General features: G+C 50.9%; 1 non-coding gene across 1 annotated transcript; it reads left to right on the top strand.

The window, feature by feature from the left end:
- Positions 1-8,305: 8,305 nt before the first annotated feature.
- Positions 8,306-8,443, top strand: LOC119937229. The gene has a single exon (XR_005453952.1). It is a non-coding gene; the product is annotated as a small nucleolar RNA SNORA7 (small nucleolar RNA).
- The last annotated feature ends 6,583 nt before the right edge of the window (positions 8,444-15,026 follow it).

Raw genomic sequence — 15,026 nt, 5'->3', positions numbered from 1 at the left:
AGCCAGAGGTCCAAAGCTTGGTTGCCGTTTATTTGCTATCAGCGATTACATGGTTAATGAAGAGAGAGGGAAAGAGAGAGAGAGAGAAAGGGAGGAAGAGAGGGCACCTGTGTGTGCGTGTGAGCTGCGTGCGTGCTTGCACCCCCCTTGTCTTGTTCGTCTCTTATACCCCCCGTTGCCCGGGGGCAGGATTTTCTCAGGCCATGTAGCACACTCACTCGCCACCCTCCAGCCACTAGCCTAGCAACAGCTCTGTCCATCATGAAGCGTTTGCTCTGGCTGGCCCCCAGCCACCCGTTGCCAACCATTGCTGGCTGTGGATATGGCCTTGAGGTTGCCTCCGAGCTTTGCAGGTGCAAGCTTGTTTTTCTTGCCCTGGTCCCTTTATCTCCTGTTGTTGAGTCTGTTTGGCTTTGAGCCGTTGGGTACGGTTTGTGTGCACATACTCCCTATCTTTCCCACGCTCCCCACGTGTCCCCCTCCCGTTATGGCGGGGACCGCTAAGGGCGTCCGCGCAATGGGAGCATCTCGACCTTAAGCTCGCGGACCACCCGGGCAACAATGGAGCAAAAGAGACGAAGGAGGCACGGGAGGCACATGAGCAAAAGTAAAACCCCCCCAGTGGCGGCAAGGACCGAGACCAGCCAAGGGGCCAATCCCCCGGGCATCACGCGTTTAATCCAGTCCCAAAGTTCCTCCACCGCGTCCTCCCCGCGGCCTAGGTCATCCCAAGCCTTGGGGAAGCGCAGCGACTGGGCGTTGAGCTCGTCAATAAGGCGGCACAGTTCCTGTAACTCGCCGGTTACGTTGGCGGCCAGGAAAAGTCCCTCCAGGTGTTTCTTTACGCCGTCCCAGGAGGCAGGGAACGAAGAGTTGGTGGCGTTGCAGCGGAGCGGAAGCACGCAGACATGCCGATACCGGTAGTCGCATTTCACCGCCTGCCGTAGGGACAGGAGGCGACCCTTGTCGCCGAGCGTCTCGATCACGTGCTCAAGGCCGATCAGCTCCTGCTGCAGGGAAGCGTCCAGGCGACACTGAACCCCCCACGCCAGTTGGGTGGAGTGCATGAAGGCCGAGAGCTGAGACGCAAGGAAACCAGTCCGATCGTACAGATTCAGGATTTGCCATTCCTGGAAGGCGGAAAACGCGAGGTTCGCGATACCCAGCATGGCCTCAAATAATTCCCTGCGGGTGCGCAAGCCACGCAAGCGGGTCGCTAGGGTGTGCCACCGATGGTCGGAGGCCTGGGAAAACCAAGGGTCAGCAGACTTAACGGGTATAAGGGTGTAGCGGGGCCGCCGGACAAGCCAAACGGCGTAATCTGCCGCACCCTCCGTGGTCATGGGTCACGCCTGAGACGTAAGGACGCATCGTGAGGAACCCGTGGTGGACAAGGAAAAGTCGCCATAAGCTGACCGGGAGGCAGTAAGGTTCCAGCTGGGATCAGTACTTGGGCAGGCTATAAGCGCGTAAGGGGCAGGGATAAGGGCGTTCCCTTTAAAGACATAATCATGGTCGGCACAATTGCCCTGCAAGTGCAGGGAAACGTTCAGACCCTCACGGAAAATAATACGATACACTGAGAAAGGGTAATCCTGGCACGTCGCCCCGTCAGGGCAGGCGCACGAGCGGACCCGGACGGTCGCGGTGGGGGAGCGCAGGGAAGTAAAGGCTTTCCAGAGACCGGGGTGATGCGTCCCCCACGGTAGCGCGTAAAGCCCTGGGGCGGCCGCCTCTGTATATGTGCGGCCCCCAATGTGGTCATCCCAGGAGAGCAGGAGGGTACCGTTAGCACTATGGGGAATACAGCGGAATATGCCTGTGGAACAGTCAGTTAGAGGCATCCAAACCCCACCCCGACCCTCGGCGCACATTCTCCCGGGACCGGGGAGCAAGCTCGCATTTCGGATAGGGCCAAAATACCCCCCGCTTCCCTCGCTGGAGTTTGTGCCGCCGGGGGTGCACTGAATTGTGCCGTGGATCCCCAGCAGGGTAAGGTTTCGGTGTGTGGGATGCCCCTGACCTTGGGGAATGTCGACTTCCAGTGTAGAAGTAAAATTTAGCAACCGCAAGCAAGATCGGGTCACCTCGGGCCGGTCCGAGAAAGCCCCATTGCCGGTGTACCAGCATATGGGGGGACCAGTGCTGCGCAAGATAGCGCCCCGAATACGGATGTCATGCTGGTCAGTGTCTGGGGACTGACCCTGGTGCTGGCCCGTAAGCTTGGTCACATTCCCTTGAAATGAGAGTTGGGGGGAGTCCTCCCTCCAGGAGACCATACGTAACAAAGGCGCATTGGCGAGGAGGGCCCACCTCCAAACCCCGCTCTGCTCCTCAACATCCTTCAGGTGGCTATTTACCAGAGCAGTCCAGTTAATCCACGTCCCGGCCTCCCTCCCCACCGCGCCCCCGGGAAGAAGAAGGGGAAGGGGAAGGAGGGGGAGGAGGAGGGGAATCAGGGCGCAGGGACTTCCCCTGCGGCCGGGCATCGTCTTCCACGACGAGGCGGAGATGTCGCGAGGAGATCCAAACGGGGCCGTCACCTGTGGAGATACAAGCATATCCTCGACCCCGAATTAGTACCGGATCAGGACCGCGCCAATCGCCCTCCACAGTACGCCACATCGCTCGCCCCATAGTGCGGGCGTGCGGGTGGTGGCGCCGGGGTTCCACGGTCGCGGACCTGTGGCAGAGTTGCCGCATGGCGGGGGAGAGTCCCGTCTCCCGATCAACAGATAGGAAGTTATGGGTGTACGTTGCCTTGTCTAGGGCGTACTGCGTGACCCGCTTCCCCACCCCCTGCTTCTGCAGGAGAGTTTTCAGCGTCCTGTTTGCCCTTTCCACTATACCTTGACCGTTAGGGTTGTAAGGTATCCCGGTAACATGGGAGATGCCAAAGGAGGAGAAAAAGAGGGACATGGCTTTGGAGACATAGCAGGGGCCATTATCCGTCTTTATCTCCTGGGGTGTGCCTATAGTGGCAAAGCAATGGTACAAATGGTTTTGCACATGTTTTGCGGCTTCTCCTGCTTGGCGTGTCGCCAGCATGAATCCGGAGAAGGTGTCAATGGTCATATGAATCGTGGAGGTCCCCCAGTGGGTGACATCCATTTGCCACAGCTCGTTGGGCGTGAGCCCCCGGGGGTTCACACCCGTCGACCCTGCCGGCCGTGGGGTGAACGGAAGACAGCGAGTACAGCGCCGGACAATAGACCGGGCTTCCTCTCTAGTGACCCCATACAGCCGACGGAGCGAGGTGGCCGGGAGATGGAACTCCCTATGCGCCGCAGCCGCGGCATCCAGCCCCATTAGTGACGGCCCTGTGGCGTGTAGGCTGGCATCCACAGTGCGGTTGCCGTCAAAGATCGGCCCTTGTCCGTCCGTGTGGGAACGGACGTGCATGAGGTATACCTTACATTCCCTAGCCGCTACAGCAGCCTGGAGCTGAGAGATCATGTTCCCAATCTCCGAGTACCTGTCGAAAAGTACGGAGGTTTCAATTCGCCGGGCAAGATTAACGGCATACAGGCTATCCGAGATAATGTTGATCGCCTGGGGGTAGGTAGTCATTGCCCATATGATAGCGAAAAGTTCATTTCGCTGAGTCGAGCCGTATGGCGTGTCGAGCACCGACAAGGCACCGGTGGTCTGATTGAAAACTGCCGCCCGGTGTTCCTTGGTGGCGTCCGTAAAGACATTGTCTCCTCCGACTGGAGTATCGGAGATCACCCGAGGGGTCAGAATGTCCGATCCCTCGTATAAGTGACTAAGAGTCAACGGGGAGCGTTCCGTAAAGGTGGCCTGCTGCAGGAGCATGGCCCACAGGAAGCTGTCCCTGGCTATCGCCTCAAGGTCTCCCATGGCTATCCCGACATGGACTATAGGGTAAGTGGCTGAAAGTGCCACTACCCTCTGTATGGCGTTCTGGCAAAAGCGACCGAGAAGCTCAGTCTCCATTGGGAGAACACGGGAGGGGTTTCGAGGATAACACCATTCGAGAATCTCGGTTCCTTGGTGTATAGCCGCGAAAAGGCTACCCTCCCGAAATATCGTGACCTCCATATGGAGGTGGGGTTCAGCTCGAGAAGTATGGCTACCCGCCAACCGCTGTGTGATTTCTCGGAGTGCGCTTTTCGCGGACTCCGTCCATTCGCGGTGCGATTTAAGATTGGGGTCTCCTTTTAGGAGATCGTACAGGGGTTGCATGAGGGCGGAGGGGATGGGTGTCCTTGCACGCATCCATTGAATCCTCCCCACTAAACCCTGCATATCGTTTAACGTGACGTATTTTCGGGGGTCAATTTGGGGTGGTCTTTGAGTCACCCGGGTCTCGGTGACGTCAAACCCAAGGTACGTGTACGGGGCTGATTCTTGTACCTTCTCGGGTGCTATGAATAAACCCTGGGCTGCGAGGGCAGCCACCACTCGCCGGGTGAGCGTCTGTACCTGCCCTTGATCGGGCATACCCAGAAGGATGTCGTCCATGTAATGGACGATCGTCGCCCCTGGGAATTCCTTGCGGAAAGGGGCGAGTATCTGCCCCACGAACCACTGGCATATGGTGGGACTACAAGACATGCCCTGTGGCAGCACCTCCCACTGGTACCGGAGTGCTGGTTCCGCGAAATTCGGGCTCGGGACAGTAAAAGCAAACTTCACCCTGTCGTCAGGGTGTAACGGGATGCTGTAAAAGCAATCCTTAATGTCTATGACCCGGATCTGGTGATTTTTTGGAATCATGTTAGGGGAGGGCAATCCGGGTTGTAGGGGTCCCATCGGCACAATGAGTGCATTGATTTTTCTTAAATCCATGAGGAAGCGCCACTTCCCCGCGGCTTTCTTTTTTATAACGAATACGGGGGCGTTCCAGGGGCTGAACGATTCCTCTAGGTGCCCCTGTGCAAATTGGAGCGCAACTAATTCCCTCAGCGCCTGCAGCTTGTCCTTGGTCAGGGGCCACTGGTCCACCCATACCGGTGGGTGTGGAAGCCACACCAGCGGGGGTGTGGACAAGCCCCGGAACCCAGTGGCCCCACCTAAAAAGGACCAGCTTCATCTATAAGGTGGGCTCCCAGCCCCTGCAGCACATCTCTACCCCACAGATTCATACGGAGCCCTTGAACGCACAGAGGGACGAACGCACCTTGCCTTCCCCGGCAAGACCAAATCAACGGACGGCCCGCCTCTCTTGCGGCCTGCAGTCCCCCTACGCCTTGCACCCCCATCGAGTGGTTTGCTAGTGGCCACTCCGCCGCCCAGCAGCAATCCTGAATAACGGAGCGATCGGCCCCGGTGTCCAGAAGCCCTTTAAGGGGCTTTCCCTCAACTAAGAGGGTCCGCCACGGTTTATCAAGGGTTATTTCCTGTATTATTCCAATAGCTGGGGGCGGGGGATCAGGGGGTGGGGGGTCAAGGGGCGTAGCGCGAGCAATGACCATTCCCGATCCTAGGTATATACCATATGGATGATGGTTGGTGAGGGGAATCTTCCCGGGCCCTTCCCCCCGTTCGGATGTATGAACGACCCCTGCCGCCCGTGTCCGAAGCCCCACCACTAGGGCCCTCCAGGGGAGGGGCTGTATTGGGACGTTTACAGTGTCCCCGGGTCGGATTTCCACTGGGGCCAGGCATCGGACTTCAGTCCAAGTGGCTCCTGGGACCGAAGCCTCTGGTACTCCTCTATGAGAGAAACCCTTTTTGGGCTCTCTCCCGCGGCTGACACGGGGAACGCGTGATTCGGGGCCCGCGCGGGGCCCCTCCACCCGTTTCCCGACGCCGGTCGGGGTCTCCGCCTCGAGCGGCATTGTTTTGCATAATGCCCGCGCTGCCCACATTCAAAGCAAGTCACACCCTTCCTCGGCTGTGCTGGGGGGCCACTTTTGTCCTGAGCTCGGCATTGAGCCATCAGGTGTCCCATCCGTCCGCACCGAAAGCACTGTCGCCCCCTTTCCCCGACTCCTGATAATCCTTTCATTATTGCCCCCGCAAGCATCTGCGCCTTGTACTCTTCTCCTCCAACCCCTTCGCATCTTTGCAGGATGTCTCCTAATGTGGCCTCTCTGGGCAGCCCTGCCAATGCTTTCCTGCAGGCACTATTTGCGTTCTCTCTGATCATCTGCTTCAATACAATTTCGGCGCCGTCCCGATCCCCTATAATACGGGTGACCGCGGACTGCATGCGTGAAACGAAATCTTGAATCGCCTCGTCCGGGCGCTGTCTGATCTGCGTTAAGGGGGAGCGATGGTCCCCTTTCTCGGGAACCTTTTGCCAGGCAGTTAGGGCAACCCTGGCAATCACCATATACGTCTCGGGCTCGTAGTTGACCTGCATCTCAGGAGTCTCGAATCGTCCCGTCCCGGTCACAGCTGCAAAAGCCTCGGCGGGGTTCGGGAAACCCCGTCTACATATTAGTTCTTTCGCAGCGGCGGTAAACTCAGACATCCATATAAGGCCCTGTCCGGGATCCAAACACCCGCGGGCAAGGGATTTCCAATCATTCGGGGTCAAAACGCTTTCCAGGGACATAGTGTCCAGGAGCTGGCTCACATAAGGGGAGCTGGGACCGTAGGCGACACACGCCGCCTTCAACTCTTTGAGTTTCGCCCAAGGTATCGGGGCGAAACCTCGTCCCCCGTCTGGTCTTTCTATCACGGGGAATACCTCCCATCCCGTGACATCCTCTCCCCTCGCCACCGCCTCTTCCAAAGCTCGCTGTAGGGCTGAAACCGCTCTCGTCCTCTCCCCACTTTTAACGATCGGTTTCTTGCTTCCCACATCCATCTGCCTGAACTGTTCCCGCGTATCCCCTATCTCATTCTCAACCTCTGTCTGTGTAGCCTGACCTCCTCTTTCCTGCTCGGCGCTGGGCATTTCACTCAGGGTGTAAGGCCCGAGATCAGGATAGATGCGGTGGTAACTCAGGGCCCGTGGGGGGGGTGTCTCTGCCTCGGCCTGACCAGTCTCCTCAGGTTGTCGGCTGTTCTCCCTTTCCTGCCCCGCTTCCTCCTTGTCAGTCTGGCAGGTTGCGTTAAACTTACGAACGAGTCTCTCTGGCCCTTGAAAGGTCGCACGGAGGATACCGTGTATAAGAAAGTCCACGTCCTTTAGCTCCCCCGGGTGGGAGTCTTCATAGGCCGTCATCTGTTCCCCAATAACGTCCCATCTCTCCTCCGTGATCCCGGAATCAAGTATCCACGGGGAGGTCATAGTTACCTTCCCTATAAATTCCCTTATTGTTTTCAGCTCAATTTTTACCCCTTTACTTTTCAATATCTTGTAACAGTGCCGGGTGTACAATTCCTTATCTTCTGGCTTATATATGGGCAGCGATCGTACTGTCCCCATCTTCCCGCCTGACCTTTAGCTACCAGGCCTACGGGGCACTCTCCCTGATCTTCCCCTATGGGGGTACCCGAGCCCCACGTTGGGCGCCAGTCGTTGCTCCCCGGGGTTTCGGGGGCAACTCTCGGGTTCTTACCCTTTCCGGGTCTTCGGACGTCTCCGGACGCAGGCCGCGCGTTCACACCAGGAAGAGTCAGCCAGAGGTCCAAAGCTTGGTTGCCGTTTATTTGCTATCAGCGATTACATGGTTAATGAAGAGAGAGGGAAAGAGAGAGAGAGAGAAAGGGAGGAAGAGAGGGCACCTGTGTGTGCGTGTGAGCTGCGTGCGTGCTTGCACCCCCCTTGTCTTGTTCGTCTCTTATACCCCCCGTTGCCCGGGGGCAGGATTTTCTCAGGCCATGTAGCACACTCACTCGCCACCCTCCAGCCACTAGCCTAGCAACAGCTCTGTCCATCATGAAGCGTTTGCTCTGGCTGGCCCCCAGCCACCCGTTGCCAACCATTGCTGGCTGTGGATATGGCCTTGAGGTTGCCTCCGAGCTTTGCAGGTGCAAGCTTGTTTTTCTTGCCCTGGTCCCTTTATCTCCTGTTGTTGAGTCTGTTTGGCTTTGAGCCGTTGGGTACGGTTTGTGTGCACATACTCCCTATCTTTCCCACGCTCCCCACGCTTACTATGTGCCAAGCACTGTTCATTTTACAGATGAGGTAACAGGGACACAGAAGTGACTTGCTAAAAGTCACATATCTGATAAGCAGCGGAGCTGGAATTAGAACCCATGACCTCTGACTCCCCAGCCTGTGTGCTTTCCACTAAGCCATGCTGTTTCCTAAGATGAAAACCTAAACTTCTTTTCTAAAATGGTCAATAATTGCCAGAGAAACCAAGCCCTACAGAAGATCCCTTTGTATATTTGATTTTATTTATGCAGACATAAACCTTTCATATTAACTAAAGGCAGAAAGCCCCTCTCAGCATCACACCTGGAGAGTTTTCAGTACTCTACCAGTCTTGGCTACAGGAGGGAGAGCCGAGCAGAGGCATACCCGTTCCATTACTAGCTTGGGCAGTGGATAGTGAATGGAAGGCAATCTGCTACAAGTCAAAACTCACCTGTTCTGGGCAGCAGTGACATGGGAGTGAGTCGAGGGAGGAGACTCAAGTTTACTGCATGGAAGAAGGCAATGGTAAACCACTTCCATATTTTTATCAAAAGAACTCTATGGATCCACTACCAGAACGATTGCAGATGGAGGTGGGGTGTTCTGGGAGAGATGTGTCCATGGAGTTGCTATGGGTTGGAGATGACTCGACAACATAAGACAAGAAAAAACAGAAAGAATAGAAAATAAAACCCCTATGAATCTTGTTCTGGACATTATAACTGAGGCATTCCACAGAAATCCTGGGGAAGATAATTTGTCAAGGAAAGTTACGTGGACTCCCTGAGGACAAGTTTATCTGCCCCTTTGCATTATGCCATTAATCTGCAATGATTCAATCAATCAATCAATCAATCATATTTATTGAGTGCTTACTGTGTGCAGAGCACTGTACTAAGTGCTTAGGAAGTACACGTTGGCAACATTTAGAGACAGTCCCTACCCAACAGTGGGCTCACAGTCTAAAAGGGGGAGAATTCAAAATGATTGTTGAAGGAGGAGAGAAGGAGAAGGAGAGAGCAGGGTGAAGGAGAGTGGTCTAGTGGATAGAGCACTGGCCTGGGAGTAAGAAGGACCTGGGTTCTAATCCTGTCTCCACCACTTGTCTGATGTGCGGCTTTGGGAAAGTCACTTCACTTCGTGCCTCAGCAGTAAAATGGGGATTAAGGCTGTGAGCCCCTTGTGGGGCAGGCACTGTTTCCAACCTGACAAACTTGTCCCTACTTCAGCACTTAGTATAGTTCCTGGCACACAGTAAGTGCTTAACTAATACCATTAAAAAAAAAGGAGACTAGGAAAATAATGATGGTGACTTTTACCTACCCAGTCAAAATCTTTTAAGGTAAGTGATACTATTGCTGTAAATTCAAAGGTTGCTTTCCAAGGCAATCTTTTCTAGGTATACAGGGCTTGAGTAATAATGGGCAAAAATCACATGGGTCAAAATGAATTACAGAGTAACCTACAGAGAATAATTTTACCTCCTTAACCAAGAAAAAACTAATGCAGTATTTTTTGTACTCTAAAGACTGTCAATGGGTCTAAAGCTCCAGAGCTTGGAAAGAACACATTTTACTTTCTCACCATCAGGATGTTGTTAGAAGGCAGATGTTCAATTTGTATTCCTCAGTCACATACTGAGTCTATAGAAGTGCTGGGGAAGGACTGTACTAAGAATCCTAACTTCCAGGATACCAAATCTACCCATTAAAGTGATGTTTCAAATCTTGATTTATACAACCTATTCACTACTTTTCTGCTTATCAGCTTAACCTTCAAATTTGTATCTTGTACTGCATTAGCCTCCTCTCTGATCTCCCATCCTCCTGTCTCTCCCCACTTCAATCCATACTTCACGCCACTGTCCGGATCGTCTTTGTGCAGAAACGCTCTGGGCATGTTACTCCGCTCCTCAAAAATCTCCAGTGGCTACCAGTCAACCTACGCCTCAGGAAAAAACTCCTCACCCTCGGCTTCCCATCACCTTGTCCCCTCCTACCTCACCTCCCTTCTCTCCTTCTACAGCCCAGCCCGCACCCTCCGCTCCTCTGCCGCTAATCTCCTCACCGTGCCTCATTCTCGCCTGTCCCGCCGTCGACCCCCGGCCCATGTCATCCCCCTGGCCTGGAATGCCCTCCCTCCCCACATCCGCCAAGCTGGCTCTCTTCCTCCCTTCAAAGCCCTACTGAGAGCTCACCTCCTCCAGGAGGCCTTCCCAGACTGAGCCCCCTCCTCCCCCTCCCCATCCCCCCCACCTTACCTCCTTCCCCTCCCCACAGCACCTGTATATATGTATATATGTTTGTATGTATTTATTACTCTATTTATTTTATTTGTACATATTTATTCTATTTATTTTATTTTGTTAATATGTATTGTTTTGTTGTCTGTCTCCCCCTTCTAGACTGTGAGCCCACTGTTGGGTAGGGACCATCTCTGTATGTTGCCAACTTGTACTTTCCAAGTGCTTAGTACAGTGCTCTGCACACAGTAAGCACTCAATAAATATGACTGACTGAATGAATGAATGAATGCCATTATATGGACCACAGATATTGAGGAGAATATACAGCTCTCACCTCTAGACTGTAAGCTCGTTGTGGGCTGGGAATGTGTCTGTTTATTGTCATGATATACTCTCCCAAGTGCCATTACAGTGCTCTGCACACAATAAGCCCTCAATAAATACAATTGATTGATTGATTGATTGATTGATTTGCACCACCAGCTCACCGCTTCCCTCTGCTTGCTGATGGCTGCCATCATCTCCAGATCTCTCTGCTTGATAGGCTGAGAGATCCAAACCTAATCTCCTCCTTCAGTTCAGAACTCAAGAAGCTCTATAAGGGCTCACTGACTCCTGTGGGGTCTCAGGTCTTGCTGAGCTTGAGCCCCTGAGTCTACCCAAACCTCCAGCATTTTTCTTTTAAAAGAAAGCAAGAAAACGAGAGATGATTTCACCTGTAATCCAGCCTCTTGGCTCCCTACCTTGTTGGATAGCAGCAGTTCCAGGCTGACATCCAGTGATTCTATCAGAGTTGGAGAGAACAATTTAGGGTCTCCAGGCCTCTGCCACAGATGGGGACTCCCAGAAGGGGTCCCTGAAACAACAGGACCATCGCTGTCCCAGACTCCTCAGAAACAGGAGAAGAGCAAACCCAGGACTGACACTCCCCTTACCTTCGAGGATAATAATAATGATAGTTGTGGTATTTGTTAAGTGCTTACTATGTGCCAAGCACTGTACTAAGCGCTAGGGTGGATACAAGCAAATCGGGTTGGACACAGTCCCTGTCCCTTGTGGGACTCACAGTCTCAATCCCCATTATATAGATGAGGTAGCAAGCACAGAGAAGTGAAGTAACTTGCCCAAGGTCACCCAGCAGACCAGTGGTGGAGCTGGAATGAGAACCTATGATCTTCTGATTCTCAGGCCTCATGCTCTATCCATTATGCCATGTTTCTTCTAAAAAAAAATTAAGCAACAGGATGCTACTGTTGAATTTGTGCTTCCCACAAGAAGACACAACTAAAATACTCAGGGGAGGTGGGGCAATCCAGACTAGAGTTTCTGGCCAAGAGAAATGGGGAAGAAACAGGACTCAGAATGCTCCTGCCGGTTCTAATTACCACTGCCCCCTTCCCCAGCCAAGGACCTCCTCACCCCATCAGCCTTCCCCACCAGTTTTCCACCCAGAGGAGGCAGGTGTGAGGGAATGGGCTCCTGAGGGCCTAGCTTGGAAAGGCCTTGGGGATGTGGAGTGAGACATTCAGTGAGAAGAAGATTTATCCCAAGGAAATGGGAGATGGTGCTCAGGTGGAGAAGGCCTGTCTTGAAGTGCTCCCCTTTATTCTGCCTCCTACGCTGACCCACCCCGTCTCTAGGAAAGTCTAGGTAGCCACCAAAGTCTAGGAAAGGAAAGTCTAGGTAGCCACCAAAAACGAATAATCACTTTTTTAAAGCCTGAAGGAGAACCTGCATGGCCCAGATATCAGGTCAACCTCATCCCCCTGAAGTTCATTCTTGGATACTTTAACTCTTCCCTCTCCTCAGCCCGGAAAAAATATTCTCCATCCTTATTGATACCCATGGCCATTGTCTTGGCCAGTTGTTCCAGCCTTTCAACTTCCTCCTCCACATTCCATCTTCCCACCTCTTTCATACCATTCCAACTAATAGCCACCTACCACCTACTTTAAAGCCACCCACTTTAATGAGAAAATTGAACCTATCATGTGTGATTTCCCTAAAATCTCCCCTGCTCCTCACCAGTCACTCCCTCCTCCTACACGTTCAACTTTCCCATCTTTCCTAGCAGTATCTTACGAGGAGATCTCCTACTGTCTCTCAAAATCTAAATCCTCCAACTGTACATCTGACCCCATCTCTTTGCACTTCATCAAAACACTTGCCCCTCCCTTCTTGCCTCCCTGTCCACCTTCTTCAACTGTTTGCTCTCCAATGCATCCACAGCCTGATTTTAGCTCTGGACTGGGTCTCAATCCCTATCTAGTTCTTAAAACAGGCTGGTGGGTTGTAGGGGTGGGTCTCTGACTTGGAGAAGCAGTGTGTCTTAATGGATAAAGCACGGGCCTGGGAGTCAGAAGGACCTGGGTTCTAACTCTGCTCTGCCATATGTCTGCTGGGTGACCTTGGGCAAGTCATTTATTTAACTTCTGGGCCTCAGTTACCTCATCTGTAAAATGGTGATTAAGAGGGTGAGTCCTGGGCCAGGGACTGTGTCCAACCTGATTAACTTGTATCTACCCAGTGCTCAGTAACTTCCATGCCAGGGTCATCTGATGAGTGGCCCGATTCTCTGCATTGTTTTGGCCAGCCAGTGAACTTATTATAGGCATAAAGGTTGTGCTCCATAAGCTGTGGTCACTTTTTTCCCAGCCTCAGACCAAACAGATTAGTAGCATAATCAGCAATTAATTACATATGGTTTCTTTGTCTCTGAGATGGGCAACAGTTCTCTCCCAGTTTAGCACTTTGAATTTTGGCTCATGTTAAATTACAAATAAGAGAACCAGAACATATTTGGCTTTCTTCCCTTCATGTGTAATATCATCTCGTGAATTGAACCCATCAGGTACCTCCACCACTAAGATTTCTCAATTAACCCATCTTCACTTGATGGAACTTGACTCTGTTCTCAGCTTCTTAGACAGTGCCTGGAGGATAAGAAGAGTCTCCCAGTCTAGCTTGAGGGCTGGATTCCAACCCCTTCAAAACAAGCCTCAAAGATTGAGCTCCCTCATCACAAACAGATGATGCCAGGTTCCATTTTGTATGCATTCTAGACATTAAAAAGGTTTCCCACAGCCTGTACTCTCCTTCCTTTGCTATCAATCCTTTACTATCATTATTTAATACTTCACATCCTTAAAACAAGTTCATACAACAACTGATTTCAATGGGAACTAACTGCTCAGAAAAACATTTTCAATAGAATTTATTTTATCAGGTGGAAGAAAAGTCACACCAAGTATTTCAAGATGCTGCATATTAATTTAATTATAAATCAATCACTTTTGCAGGTTGCCTTATACATTTTTTTCTTGCAATTCTAAAACAGCTTTAGAGAAAAAAAATTACCAAAGAGCTGTTTTGGAATCAAAGACAGAGCAGTCCCTTACAAATATATCATGGTATCTTTAAAATCTCCAACTAGAGAGTAAATTGTAAGTCTCCATTTTAGCAAGCTAGGTAGGTTATGGTATTTACCTATGCTTAGCAACTTAATGTTGTTTTTAAAAAAAAAACAGATCAGATGCTCAAAGAGAAATATTCTGGCAGAATATTTTGGCCAAGTGACAAGAGAACAAGCTTGGGAGTCAGAGGACCTGGGTTGTAATCATAGCTCTACCATTTTCCTGCTGTGTGACCTTAGGCAAGTCACTGAACTTATCTGTGCCTCAGTTCCCTCAATTGTAAAATGGGGTTTTCATACCTTTTCTCCCCTCCTACTTAGACTGTGAACCCCATTTGGGACAAGTCTATCAGCCTGACTTGACTGACTTGTATTTACCTCAGTGCTTAGAACAGTCCTTGACACATAATAAGTGTTTAACAAATACCATAAAAAATTGTAAAAAGATACTATTAAGGCATAGAATTGGTGAGGAGTTTTAATGATATAACTTCTTTATAGATATGTGTCCAGGTATTTCAATTTCATAACAAGATGACTGTAGTTAAATTATTTGCTTGCATTTGTTTTTCTTTGACTGTAAAGATAAATTACTTATCATTTGAAAATACCGGAAAGCTTTGCTGTCAATGAACTTTATCCTTCAGTTTCAAAAAGAGGTCCAAGTCCACATTTTCAGATACTTCGTGTGACACAAGGTCTTTTTTGCTGCAATTTTAGTCCACCTGGACTTAATTAGCAAACGTAAACCAATGTCACAGTAATCTTTAACTCTGCCCTAGCTCAGAGTTCTTTTCCTTTAAAAATTCCCCCCAAAATTAGTTTACCATCATTCTAAACTGGTCCTTGAAATAATTTATTCTTCTGGAAATGTTGCATAATGTTAGCTATAACATTTCTAGGGATATTCTGATCCCAGGAAAGAAGGTTCTCTGTCAAATATTTTGTAATGCAACTCAAGTCTTTAAAAACCAAAAGCTACTCTATATCAAGTGTTTCAGAAAGCAACAATCCCAAAGTTGAAACAGTGCTATCAAGAGTTAACTAACCTTTCACCTATATATGTCCACTTTCAACTCTGAAATAATGAAAATGGTGGTGCCTTCTGTCCCTCACTGCTCTTTTAATGTTGCCTAGAGCACATCTCCATCTTTGGAACAGTAAAATATGTCCACTCACTCATTCATTCATTCAGTTATATTTATTAAGCACTTACTGTACACAGAGCACTGTGCTTGGGAGAGTACAATACAACAATAAACAGACACATTCCCTGCCCACAATGAGCTTTCAGTCTCAGTGTGTGTGGGGAGACAGACATTAATATGAATAAATAAATTAAATTACAGATATATACATAAGTGCTT

The sequence above is a fragment of the Tachyglossus aculeatus genome, chromosome 1, assembly GCF_015852505.1.
Source record: "Tachyglossus aculeatus isolate mTacAcu1 chromosome 1, mTacAcu1.pri, whole genome shotgun sequence".
Taxonomy (NCBI): domain Eukaryota; kingdom Metazoa; phylum Chordata; class Mammalia; order Monotremata; family Tachyglossidae; genus Tachyglossus; species Tachyglossus aculeatus.
Note: the sequence above shows the minus strand (reverse complement) of the source record. Positions and strands in the feature narration are given on the sequence as shown.